This window comes from Schistocerca cancellata, chromosome 2, assembly GCF_023864275.1.
Source record: "Schistocerca cancellata isolate TAMUIC-IGC-003103 chromosome 2, iqSchCanc2.1, whole genome shotgun sequence".
In the NCBI taxonomy this organism is placed as follows: domain Eukaryota; kingdom Metazoa; phylum Arthropoda; class Insecta; order Orthoptera; family Acrididae; genus Schistocerca; species Schistocerca cancellata.
The window spans coordinates 365920412-365933524 of NC_064627.1; positions in this window are offsets into that span (position 1 = coordinate 365920412).

Genomic DNA, 13113 nt, shown 5'->3' on the forward strand with positions numbered 1-13113 from the left:
TTCGTCCGTGAGCCGCGAATTAAATCGCATCTCTTTGACAGTTTTTGCATTCTGAATGTCTTTAGTTTCGTTCCTCATATTTTATAGGCTACAAGTTTTTGCAAGTTCAGTGTATTATGATAAAGTTGTCGGCGAGTGACAGTGCGTGACAACTTGAAGAATTTGCGCTATGATTTATGCCTGTAACTGTTTTATCTGTCCACTTACTAGATCAAGTCGCATTACTTAAAAGGAAGCTGTTGCATTACAGTGTTATTGTGCGGAATAGACTCACAACGAAGATGAAGCCTGGGAAATACTAAACACAGAAGTCAACACCGCTGACATAGTGCAGTCACACATTTGTTGCCGCGTGGACATCGTGTAAGGGAAACGCACCTTGGCCCTCACAACTGCCCCCGTCTATACTTTAAAAGCGTTGTGGCGGTATACCTCTCTTTTAAGTACCTCATAAAAAAGTGAACAGATCAGTTAGAAATAGTTTTTTCCTCTACACTGCCACAATTTTATACGTTATGAACAACTGAAAATTTTATTCTCATTCGTGTAATATGCTGTCCGCCAATTTAGTTTCGACATCTCGAATCATTTATAAAATATTTGGGTGTCTGATATTTATAATGTCGTTTAGTCTACGAATTATATTTTTTTTATTTACTGTCTGTGATTGTGACAAGAAATTAAATTACAAAAAACAAACGACTATAGATTACTTGCGGTTATTAGACTGATGCTGATGACGATTCACGGAAAAAAGCAAATTTTAAGGAATTTTGACAACATGTTGAAACTTCAGCAGTTTCGTATGTATCTTGTGCACGTTTTTATCTTTCAAATATATTTAACATATTTCACACACATTTAGTTGGTTTCTGTACCAATTTTTGCCCTGAAGTTCCATCTGAATCCTGAGGAAACTTTTAATTCTGCCTGGGGAGGAGTTAAGCAAAACACTGTGCACAATGGTTCAACTTTTTAGACATGAAAACGGAAGAAACATTTTATACGTATGTAATAAGTTAAGTATTTCGTTTCATTTATTCACATTCACTCTAATCATCTGTTTTGGTTTTTATTTTGTTTGTCGCATGAATATGAGCTTAAATAAAAAGTCGAAGTTTTTAAAGCAACATTTTTTTATCTTACAAAGAATACCATACTCAAAACAAAATATGTCGTTGTGTTCATGAAAAGCCCACAGGTCATCTTCAAATATTTTTATATGTCACCCCACCCTTAAGGGACGTAAGAGTTTCTTACACCTGCAGTATTTTTATACAAATAATGAGCCATACATTTCACAAATTTCTGTAATTTATTTTTTCGTGACTATCGGTATGTGCATACACACTATGTGAGGAGTGACTGATGTGTTACTGTCAATCACAACGGAAACTGACGGGTCGGTACTAATTACAAAGCCGACCATACCATTGCAAGCCAGCGCCCAGCAATACGCTATGAAATAGTCGTGTAACCTTCTGTGCACCATCTGAAGAAGAGCCTGGAAAGGTTCGAAAACCGGTTTATGGAATAAACAAATACATCAAAAAAGTTACTGGTTGCAGTTTTCTGTATTTATATCCTTTTTAGCTTGTTGAATCCAAGGCGTACTCTTTGCGTTTCCTATCGGCCTACATGTCATAATGTCATAGTTCAGTGTGTAAGCCGGATTTTAGTGTAGTGTCTAAGCTATGTACACTTACTGATGTATATGTAGATGTCATGCGTCCAGCCGTACGCTCTCTTGAGTTCATAGAATTGCTCTTTCTAGCCCCGTTGCTTCTATGATCTCATCGAGGTCCTTGAAGTGTCTAATCCCTTTGATTTGCCCATATTTCGTGTTTAAATTCTGCACGTTAAATTTAGCTCAGATAAACTCAGTCATTTTTCAAAGGCGATATCCAGGCTAGTTTTTTCAGGTATTCTTTGAGGACTTCTATTTATTTAGCTGTTGTGATTTCACGGTCCCCTGGTATTTACACTGATAAGTCTTGTATTTTTATTAACTGAAAACGTTCGATGTTAATAAAATGTTGCACTAATGAAGTCTTCGCCATCACTACTGTGGCCTCGTCGGCTGCAACCTCTAAATCAATATTCTTTATTTTATTTTTAACTTTTTTCTCTTCTCAAAGTCATAATTCGTCTCGCGCACATCCCTGTTATCTATACTTTGCCCTGATGAGGCATTCAATTCCACTTACATAATTAGCAAACCTGTGCTCGATACATAGATATTTGTAATAAGCGTCAGATTGAAGTTGTCGGGTACATCGACAATGGAGATAGTATTCTAGATCTGATCAGATGAATACTCGTAACTTGAAGTATAGTGCTGTTGCATCCATCCAATTTTTTTATTATTAATATTCTAAACCAGTGAAGCGTAAGCAGACTTGTCATTGGCTCGGTGTGTTATAATGAAATGCTGAACTGTATTCGGCAGTAGAGTAACTGTTAATAGGCACTTTGGAAATTTGCGACAAATCGACTGATCCACTTGAGATAAGCAGTCAACATAAGTGGATACGTGCGCCTCACGTCTAAATAAACAGACCAGTTTGTCACTATAGCTTAAACACATGCCCCATATAAGATTAAAATTGTTTACACAGGCTGTCTTGGATAGTTGAAGAAAGCATATTTCCCTGACAGTTAATTAACACATGTTGCTCTGTTACGTTACGTCCATGAATTGCTGAATCTACACATTTTGGATGACATACAAAAATCTGTTGATCAGTTTTTGAAAAACACTTGCTTCAAATAAGAACATTTTTTGGGAATTTTTTGACAGCTACCTTTACTGAACAGTATGTAACGTCTTTTATTTCCAAAACGAGTGAAAATAAGCAAATGAATTTTGATTACTAAGTGGTGTACACTGACGCGTAATGTCAAAAGATTAATTCAGCAGTTCTCGCTCGTTTTCCGCGTTAATACTGGTCTCAGGCATCGATGGATATACTACGGGGATGAACTGGTTTTCTTTTTGTAATAAGCTAGCCGGTTGATTGCAGTAGTCACCCCCTCGTGTACTCTGACCTCAGTGGGGTATAAAGACTGCAGCATTTGTCACTGACAGCTGGTCTATGTACTCTAGTCGAGGTCATCCTATAATGCTCTTTCGTTCCAGTGTCTCCTGTAAACATGTCTTCAGCAAAAGTCGGCATCTTACTATGTGTCCAATCCATGCGTATCTCCTAACAGTCTAGCTGTACCATAGGTTTCACTTTCATTAGTACTTGTTTGTAATTCTGTTAATTCTGTCCACCTGTTGTATTCGCAACATTATTTGATAAAGGCATATCCCGAAAAACCTGAATTTGGTTTATCTGCTGGTTCAGTTGAATACGTTTCTATTCCATACATCATTACGCACCGGAGGAATTCATACATATGTACGTCTTAATAGTCTGTAAAACAAAGTTTTGTTTTTTTTGTTTTTGAAAGCTAATTTTACTTTTTGTAGATATTCTACCAGAAATTTCATATTTACTTCTTTCATTTGCTGCCATATTTCTTCTTAAGTAAATTGTTGTACACTGCCCAAATAATGCTTTTCAGTTATTTAATTCATATTATGAATGACTTTATTGATGAAAGTAGTTTTAATCACAGCAGAGGTAGAAGTTACGTTGTGGACCCCTCTCGTTATTTTCGCAGTTTATGTACTACATATGTACACAATATGCATCAAAATGCTTGGCAGAGCCTTGCCATTTTGTTCATACAGATTTTATGAATTTATCTTGCAGTTTTAGTTTTCATGACGAAACGTGCGTTAAATATGGCAATTGCTTTTAAGTATGGCGTGACCGTAAACATTAGGCTATCTTACTTGTTACCAAAATCTTTATCTGGCATTCACATTGGTTGGATTCAACGATTCTCAACAAAATTACCACCTTTCGACCAAATCGAACAGGTGGTTCGGGACCTTGACTGTTGAGTACAGAATGACAAAAAAAAAACCTTTTCAGTCGTCCTAAATTCCTTAGCGTTATTTTGTTGAGCAACCAGTTTCGGCGATATGTTACCCCATCTTCAAGACCCATGACCGACGTGCAGCGAGATTCCCACCTCTGATCCAGTCAAAACTCGGTAGAGCATTCAACGACTAGTATTCGTAGATTTTCGAGACGGCGATCATTTCAGTCATCTCAAAAATCAGTCCTTGAATGTTGGCCCCTATTTTGACTGGACCAGAGGTGAGAATCTTCCTACTCGTCGGTCAGGAGGTCTGAAGATGGCGTAATATATCGCCGAAACTGGCCACTCAATAAAATAACAACTTGGAAATTTAGACGGCGTAAAGTTGTTTTTATTTGACATTAAGTACTTATTTGTCTTCATACTAAGCATCGGAACATTGTTCATGAGCCCAACCACCACAAGATGGATAAAGTATCCATCCCTCCTTCGATAATGAATTTGAACATAGCCTATTAGAAAATATGCATGCTTCGTCTCGGTTTTCTTTACCTGATTGACCGAAGAACACTGTTTCTTTTTCAATTTTTTTGAGCTGGTCTAGCTTTGTCACCTGTATTTTTCTGCTTTTTCGCCTTCCTTAAGACTGGATCCTTTCGGTTCTTCCCCACACAAAGTTTTCGAGTTTTTCATTGTTATTTCTCTTCCCTCTTTTTTGATCGAATTAATTACTACTCAGTTTTTTATCATGTAATGTTTCTCTTCGAAACATTCCTCCAAGAAACACACACATTAGAGAAAATTTCAGCATAATCATTAAAAAAAGTCTAGAAGCAAAAGGAACATGCACCCGCTACCGGCGATTATCTACAACCCACTGAAAGAGCGGCTGCTAGTAGTTCCGATCGTTATCAGAACAATATCAGCACTAATCAGAAAGGTCTGGTGGTACCTGGTTTGAACACATATCCGGTTTTAAGCAACTCTCCCCTACAAACGTCTGCATTATTGAAAAAAAAATTGTACTGTACTTGACATGCTAACTGATTCTTCTGTCGGTTCTTGCTAGAACAACGTTATAATAAATGAAAAGCACTGTATTACTCATGTTCTGCAGAATTTATTTATTGCATTAACCAGTTTTCGTGTTGGAAGTTCATCATCAGCCTTTAAAGTTTGCTTTTCGTTTGTTATTGTACACGGCAATATATTAACATACTATAGATTATAGTTGCTCCAAGTATGTGTTGCCAACTAAGCAACATACAGTATATTCGCAATTCTTATTACAGGGCTCTTGTGATTGTAGAAGGGAGTCAGTAGCTAAACTACCGATAAGGAAACCATGGCCAGAAATTTACCGTTTGGATGTAAAATAAGTCTGAAGATGGGATCACTTTCTAATCTCCCGCTTCACGCTACGCACGCAGCGGAGAATGAGCTCCCACCTTTATGCTTTACAGCAGCTGCTCCACGGCGGCGGTCCTATTATTCGTTGCACATGGTGTACTTGCGACGCATGCTTCCATAAATAAGTTCTACAATACCTGGTGTGGGTTCCTATAGCACCACGGTTAACCCTCCTTGTTGCGAATGTACCGGTTGTTTCACGTGAACGAAAATTGTGTGTCATGGTATATGGCAGGGATTCCCAGACTTTTTGTCTTTGCGTACCACTTCACATTTTTAGTAATCTTGGCGTACCACTATAGCTTGTTCACTTTTTAACGAACCCTGTGTGGGGGGAGAGGACGTGTGTGGAAGGTTGAGCGATGTCCGGTGAAGGTGTGAGGAACGATATGGGGGCACGTCGCGCTGACAACATACACACGCCTATACACGTATGACATCGTCAGCTTGGGGGTGAACTGTAGCGTTACGAACTCTGCATATATCTTCAGTTACCAAGGTCGCCAAATTTATTTATTCATATAAATTACCGATTTCGGCGATTATCCGATGCCATCTTCCGAGCTATGTTTAAACACTCATTGTTCATAATACTAGAGATCGCCCCCCCCGCTGGCGATGTATAAGGATTTTCCTAGCCAGGTGGTTGTGGATTTTCAGTCCTTGTTAAGGAGATAAGTAAGTTACGGCTATAGATCATCTTCGACAAAGGGTCTTTAAACACAAATCCGATGCTGGCAACAAAGAATTTTCGAAACCGATAATCTACATCAATAAATGATTTTAGGAATCTTGGCAGTTGAAAATATATTCAGTGTTCAACACACATTTGGTTTTTGCGTCGTGCCAATCAACTACTGTGTGTGGTAGAAATGTTACACAGGAATAAAATGGTTTCGTGGAAGCAGATTTTTTCAGAGTCGTCCATGTTCACATGTTTACTTATTTGTAGCAAATAATACGAAATTAAATAAAGGTAGTTCTGATACAAATATTCACTGAGTGAGAGACGAATGCCATTTAAAATATTTTTTAAACTTACGCGTCACAAATAATACAATCCAGTTGCACAAGTACGGATTATGGTAAATTAGAGTCTAAAAAACAAAAAGTTCACAATCGTAACAATCTTTGTTACTAAATCAGACTTCCAACCCAGTAATTAGTCAGTTTTCAAATTTAGATTCTAATAAAAGAACATCTACATGTTTCAATTATGACGTAAGAGAATAATTTCGTTTGTATCAGCATGTGCCTTTGTGTGTATTCAAACTTGTTTTATATTCAAATGGTAGATTTCCGGATATGGATTCTTTAGTCACTTTGACCCCTCTACAAACTCTATAAGCCTGTAATAGGGATTGTCAAACACCCTGTTAATGAAGAATTTAGTGCTATCGGACTCTAATGTAAAGCTTGCATATCAAGCTTTTAGTATGCGGTTAAGGGACAAAGGGACTAGCGTCCAAGTAGGTGAGAGAGTGCAACTAATATTCGTTTCGCAGTCATACGTGCCGCGCCACAGGTGCAATGATGAGATGGCTGGGTCGCTGACATCACCAGACAGTATCCGACCGTAACGGGCCTCTGACACCGCCGTAAATCATGGCACGCTATCGCACGTTTACGACAAAGTCTCATGAGGTGAGCGGCTTTTATTTCACATGCTCATTAACACGAGGAAATAAACCCGTTCCATGCGGGCGGCGCAGCTGCCTCCGCCGACACACCTATCGCGCGATGGCTGAGACATTCCGTGAAATGTTACGTAGAAAATGTTGACTAGAATTACTAAGTTGTAATCCACCCTCAGAGAAGTTGAAAAAGCAGTTCACTAAGAGGCGTACGCCGATCAAAGCTTCCATATTTGGTTCAAGTTATCTACCAAGTGAAATGTATTACATGTATCGGGTACATGGAAAATTACTTTCACACTTGCAACCTACCGTCTATCAGATACTCCATCTACGTATGGGCCTACGGAAATACTAGATTTATACCGCAGTGTGGGACACACTGTAGAACAACTGTAGGCCATGGTGTGAAGATATGTTGCAGGTGTGGAAGGAGGTACTGCCTTAATAGGACAGCTGACGGGTTACGTTGTAGAATGCAAATCTAAAACCTGTGCTGCTCGTGTGTCTTTCGGTAAAGCAGTTCATTCACGTGGCCGAAGTTACTCCGCTGAGAGAGTTGTTGTTTCAGAGTTCAGGGGAAGGTTAGTTGTTGTAATAGTTGGGAAAGTTGTGACCAGACGAAACCAGAGTCATCCGACCACAACTGTGGTTTCTTCGATTGTTTAGTGAGGTGGCACATTAAACTAGACGACATGAAATATTAGAGCACTTTACTACATTAATGAAGAAAAAATATATTTAACTTTGTCACAATTCTTTGCCACATGAGTACTGGATAATTTACAACTGTCATGAACTAGCAAAGCATTTCTTGATGCGCTAATTTTGCAGTACAATGGTCAGAATTACGATGTGCATTTCATCAGAATCTTTAACTACTCGTTGGTCCTAGACGATGGTGTTGACTGCTGTAGCTGAGGTTTCGAACAGGGGCAAAGTCCTTGCTAGTTCGACACTATATTGACCTCAGCGTGAGGGCGCTGCTATGCTGAAAGGAGGGGGTTAGGGGAGGAGGGCGGTCTTCAGAAGGGCCTTCCCTCGATAATGTCTGTGGTATCGATTCGCATTGCCAACTATGATGCGGCAACACGGTCTATGTCTGATACCATAGCGAAGACTGGTTTCATGCTGCTCTGCTCTCTAGTCTATCCTGAGCAAGTCTCTTCAGCTCAACGTCTCTCTCAACCTATATACACTGGAAAGTGCTCACTGTTTTCAGATCTGTGTCTTCCTTAACGACTTTAACCCCACACACCTCCTCCCAGTACCTAAATAACTACTACTGCTTAATTTCTCAGGATGTGTTCTATCAACCGATTCTCTCTTTTCGTCAAGTTTTTTTCTTCTCCCCGATTCCATACAGTACCTCTTCAATGTCACTTAACAGCATATAATTTCCAGCATTCACCTGTAGCACCACATATCAAAAGCTTTAACTCTCTTCTGGCACTCGGACTCGGGAGGACGACGGTTCAAGCCTGAGTATGGCCATCCAGATTTAGGTTTTCCGTGGTTTCCCTAAATCGTTCAAGCCAAATGACGGCATGGTTGTCTTGAAAGGGCACAGACGTCTTTCTTCCCCATTGGCACAATCCAGGCTTGTGCTCCGTCTCTAATGATGTCGATGTCGATGGCACGTTAAACTCACTCTTCTTTCTTTAATTCCTCCCTTCCCTCCTTCTCTTCTGGTCTGCAGTGTTTATCGTCAGCGTTTCACTGCCACAAGAGATTACACTCAACACAAGTAATTTCAGAAGAGTCCTCAACTTAGCACTTAAATTTCTGTTATTTGTTAAAATATTTTTATTTTTAGTGTCTTACTGCCTAATTCGACTGCCTAAACTAAAGCTGTTGATAAAAGATCGATATATGGACGTCTCTCCCAAGAGATATTGATGTACACCGGTGGCATATCTTCACAGGTATGTCGATATATCGATATCGAAATGGTAATATCGAGTGAGTTTATTTTTATTTATATTTTCTTCACAATTTTCGGTGAGTATTTGAAATTGTTCTTTTAAATTTGTAGGAGACCATAATTATATTTTCACCGTGTGCAGGAGTATTACTACTTTTTGAGCTTTCACCACGTCCAGTCTGTGAAGCAAGTACAAGTGGCATAAAGAAGAAGTCCGACTGCACTGTGCAGTAAGGGGGGGGTGAATGGAATAAAAAGAAATGTGAAGAAACTGCACACCACTTGCGTAAAAAAATAATAATAATTTAACGCAACCAGTGTGCTATTTCTCACATTATTCTGAAACAGCTGCTGAAAATGATAAACAAATCTAAATGACGGGATTGTTCTTTGCGATGGGTGGAGAAGGGGAAATCCTCACGCAATCAGCGCTCGGTGCTACCAGCAGACACTGCAGTATTCAACATCATGACGCAATTTTGACACTACAACTGTGAGGTCACTAGTGTTTGCCGAAATAAAATAAAATAAAAACGAGGAAGTCGACATGAAGTGTTCCAGACAAATCCGATATGTGAGGAAACTGAACGACCGACCCATCGGACACCTTTTATTGTGCCACTTACATGCAGTTAACAATGTTACCAAAGTGGTTACGCCAAGCGTGAACGTGCATTGTTTGTTGATGTACAGAATCTCTAACAATAATCTTCAGCCTCTGTTTATGCTTTACAAAAGTTTGGTGCTTAATTTCGTAAGCTTGAAAGGTCTCTGCTGGATTCCTTTCATATTAATTTCTTAAATCTGTTGTCATTTACGGCATAAATTCCTCTTCTAAATTTACTGTGGCTTTTCTGACTATCTGGGAGAAGACTGAGTAGTGGAACGTGTTACTTTTACACAGAAACAAGAACGATCTGTCACACTACTACACTTTAAAACACAGTTTATATGTAATTCATGTCACACAGTCTCATACGGAACCTACATCCGCTTTCTTTTATATACTGTATATGATAAGATACTGTCATCCCCCTTTCCTTCTGTGTGAGAGGATGAATGAGCAAATGTATTTCTAGTTGCATGCTTGAGGGTAGCAGACAAGCCTGTCTGCTAGAGAACAGTAGGACCAACGTCGGAACAGGTAGCTACGCTTTCTAAAAGCAAAGAGGTTTCTTTCTTTAGTATGGTCCTGCCCGTCCCTTGTCATGTTGGTATAGGAAGCTGCTCCTCTGGCCACTTCCGTTTGTATTTGTGAGCCACCCCCAAGGAGGGACCAGGTGAGTCTGTCCGTGGCGAGCGTCTGAAGTGGTAAGATCTCCGGCTAAGCGCGTGTCTGCTAAGTCCGTAGGACAATGGATTTCTTAAGTTCAGCCTAACTGAAAATTTAATCACCTTTATTTCAGGTTTAGCTCTAAAATAACTAATGTTATCTTAAATTGCAGCGCAGTGTAATTCTCGTGTGAAGTTCAGAATATATTCCGGTAGTTGCTTTGTCACTACTTTGTGAGTAAAGTGGAACCACGTGTCGATCAGTAACTCTAACTAGCATCATCAATCTTCAATGCGAATGTGCGTGAGATTATAACATCTCGTCTTGACAATATTTTTCAATATAGCAACTTTTCTTTATGTTCAACCCACGTGGGCTGTACTTTGTGAGACCAGTACCACGTGCTTATACAATTGTTTGACCCATCAGGTTAATAGTAAGACGTTAGTAACCAGTTCGAGGTTTTTCTTTTGTAAATTTCTTTTCGATCTAATTTATTTTAATTATCAAAATTATTGTGGAGTTACATGCTTTGTGTGAACCAAGTTGACCACGTGAAGCATGCGGTGTAATCATCAAAGTAGCCCTCAGCTATTCTTTTTGGGAAGATTTCACAGAGAGTTAGTATGAATTTAGTATACCAGTGTGTGGTAATTACATGACGGACAGGATTGTGCTACGAACGTAACTTCTTTGGGTGAAAATTGAATCGGTTGGTTGTGGTTAATTTCCTCTTGCATATGTTTCAACGTTCTTCGTGTGTTATTTTATGAATGCAGTGTTGTATGCAGTCTCCCAATCTTGGCTTCGTATTTGATGTGTTTCGTAAGATTACAAACTCACATTTTCCACAATCCTAAATAAGGCACAACTTTAGTTAGGAATCAAATTTAACATGCGGAAATTTCAATGATCAATGTTAAAATAAATTTCCAAATATAAACGGATTTATTTCTTTTTATTTAAATTCTCTTTTATATATATATATATATATATATATATATATATATATATATATATATATATATATATATATATATATATACCGGTTGCCGTGTGACTATTAAAAGATTATAATTAATGTTAGTCTGGTTGGGAATTTGGTAAGCTAGACTAGATACCTGGTGAAACAGTTGCGCAGTAATGCAAGGTTAACTTCCCCAGAAAGCTCACAGCTTTTAAACCGCTTTTATTGTTTATCAGTTCCGCTTTCATAGCAAATTAAAGCAACAACGTTATAAGCTGTGAAAGTTATTTACGAGTATACCATCACTGCAATGTGGTGCACCTTTGTACGTACCACAATATGTGAGCTTAACGAAACCTTTTAGCTTCGTCGCTGGGCATTATTAAACCAAAACGGTGCACGTTTCTGCAGCTCCGCCTCACATTTCAAACAATACCCAAGGGTCATTAACGTTAATTACGTTGAATGCAAGACTGCAGATATGAAGTCGTTTATCATCCGGTTATGGTAAATAAATACCGTCCTTGTGTTGTGGCTACAGCGGTTTATATAACAGATAATTTATATCAGCGGCGGCGTTAGCAGTCCTGGAAAACTAGAACGCATGTTTCAAAAAAATTCCTTTTTAATTTTCCAAGAAGTACTTTCTCAAATGTAACTGACTCGACAAATGGCTTACTGACAATTACCATACATAGTTTTTTTTTTTTTAACTTCCTTCACTGGTGTGAAATGTTCGATACAGTCAGTTGCGTCAGAGACTGAAGAAAATGTAGACTTTTGCCATAGCGTTAGTAGTGTATCGTAGCCTTTACTATACTCATCGCCCATTCACATGCGCAAATCATAAATGCATATCTTAAACTATTCAATAAATCCACAATGGTGACACGTACCTTCTCATATTTGTCATTAGCAAGCAGTTATTCGGCTTGGCATTGACTAGTACATTTGTTAAATATCCTCCTAAAGGATATCGTTAAAAATTCTGTAAAACTGGCGCTTTAGATCGCCCAAATCCCTAGCTGCTTGGAGGGTTCTGCCCATTATAATCCAACATTCTCAAAAGGGAGTGATTCGGCGACTTTCATGGCCAAGCTAGAGTTTGGCAACAACGAAGACAAGGAGTAGTGGGGGGACGGACATTATCTTGCTGAAATGTAAGGCAAAGATGGCTTGCTATGAAGGGCCACAAAGGGTGTAGAGTATCGTCGACGTACCACTGTGTTGTATGGGTGCATGGATGACAACCAAAGGAATCCTACTGTGAATCAAAACGGCACCCCAGACACTTATTCCTAGTTGTCGGACCCTATGGCGGGTGACAGTCAGACTGGTATCCCACCACAGTCCAGGGCGTCTGCACACACGTCTTCACAGGTCATCGGGGTATGAAATCTCATTGACTGGAGTAGAATTGTCCCGCTTCGAACTGAGCGTCGATGACTAGCAAAGACCTGTCTGCAGACGCCCCAGACAGGTCTGACTGTCACCTATACACTGTCCGACAACCACGAGTGATGGTGTGGGTACTGTTTCATTTCATAGCAGGACCGCTTTGGTCGTCATCCACGGCACCCTTAAACCACAGCTGTACGTCGCCGATATTTTATGCCCTGTTTCGCTGCCCTTCATGGCACACCATCCTCGATGTACATTTCTGGAAGATAATGCCCTTCCGCACAGGTGAGAGTTTCTGCTGCTCATCTTCGTGCTTACCAAACTCTACCTTTGCCAGCAAGGTCACCGGATCTCTCCCCATCTGAGAACGTTTGGAGTATTATGGTCGGATCCCTCCTAGCAACTCGCAATTTTGACGACCTATCGCGCCAATTGGGCAGAATTTGGTAGGACATTCTTCAAGAGGACATCCAACAACTCTGTGAATAAACGAAGCCGAGTAACTGCCTGCGTAAGGGACAGAGGTGGAAGAACTCTGTATTGACTTGCTCAGTTGGTGAAACTCTTT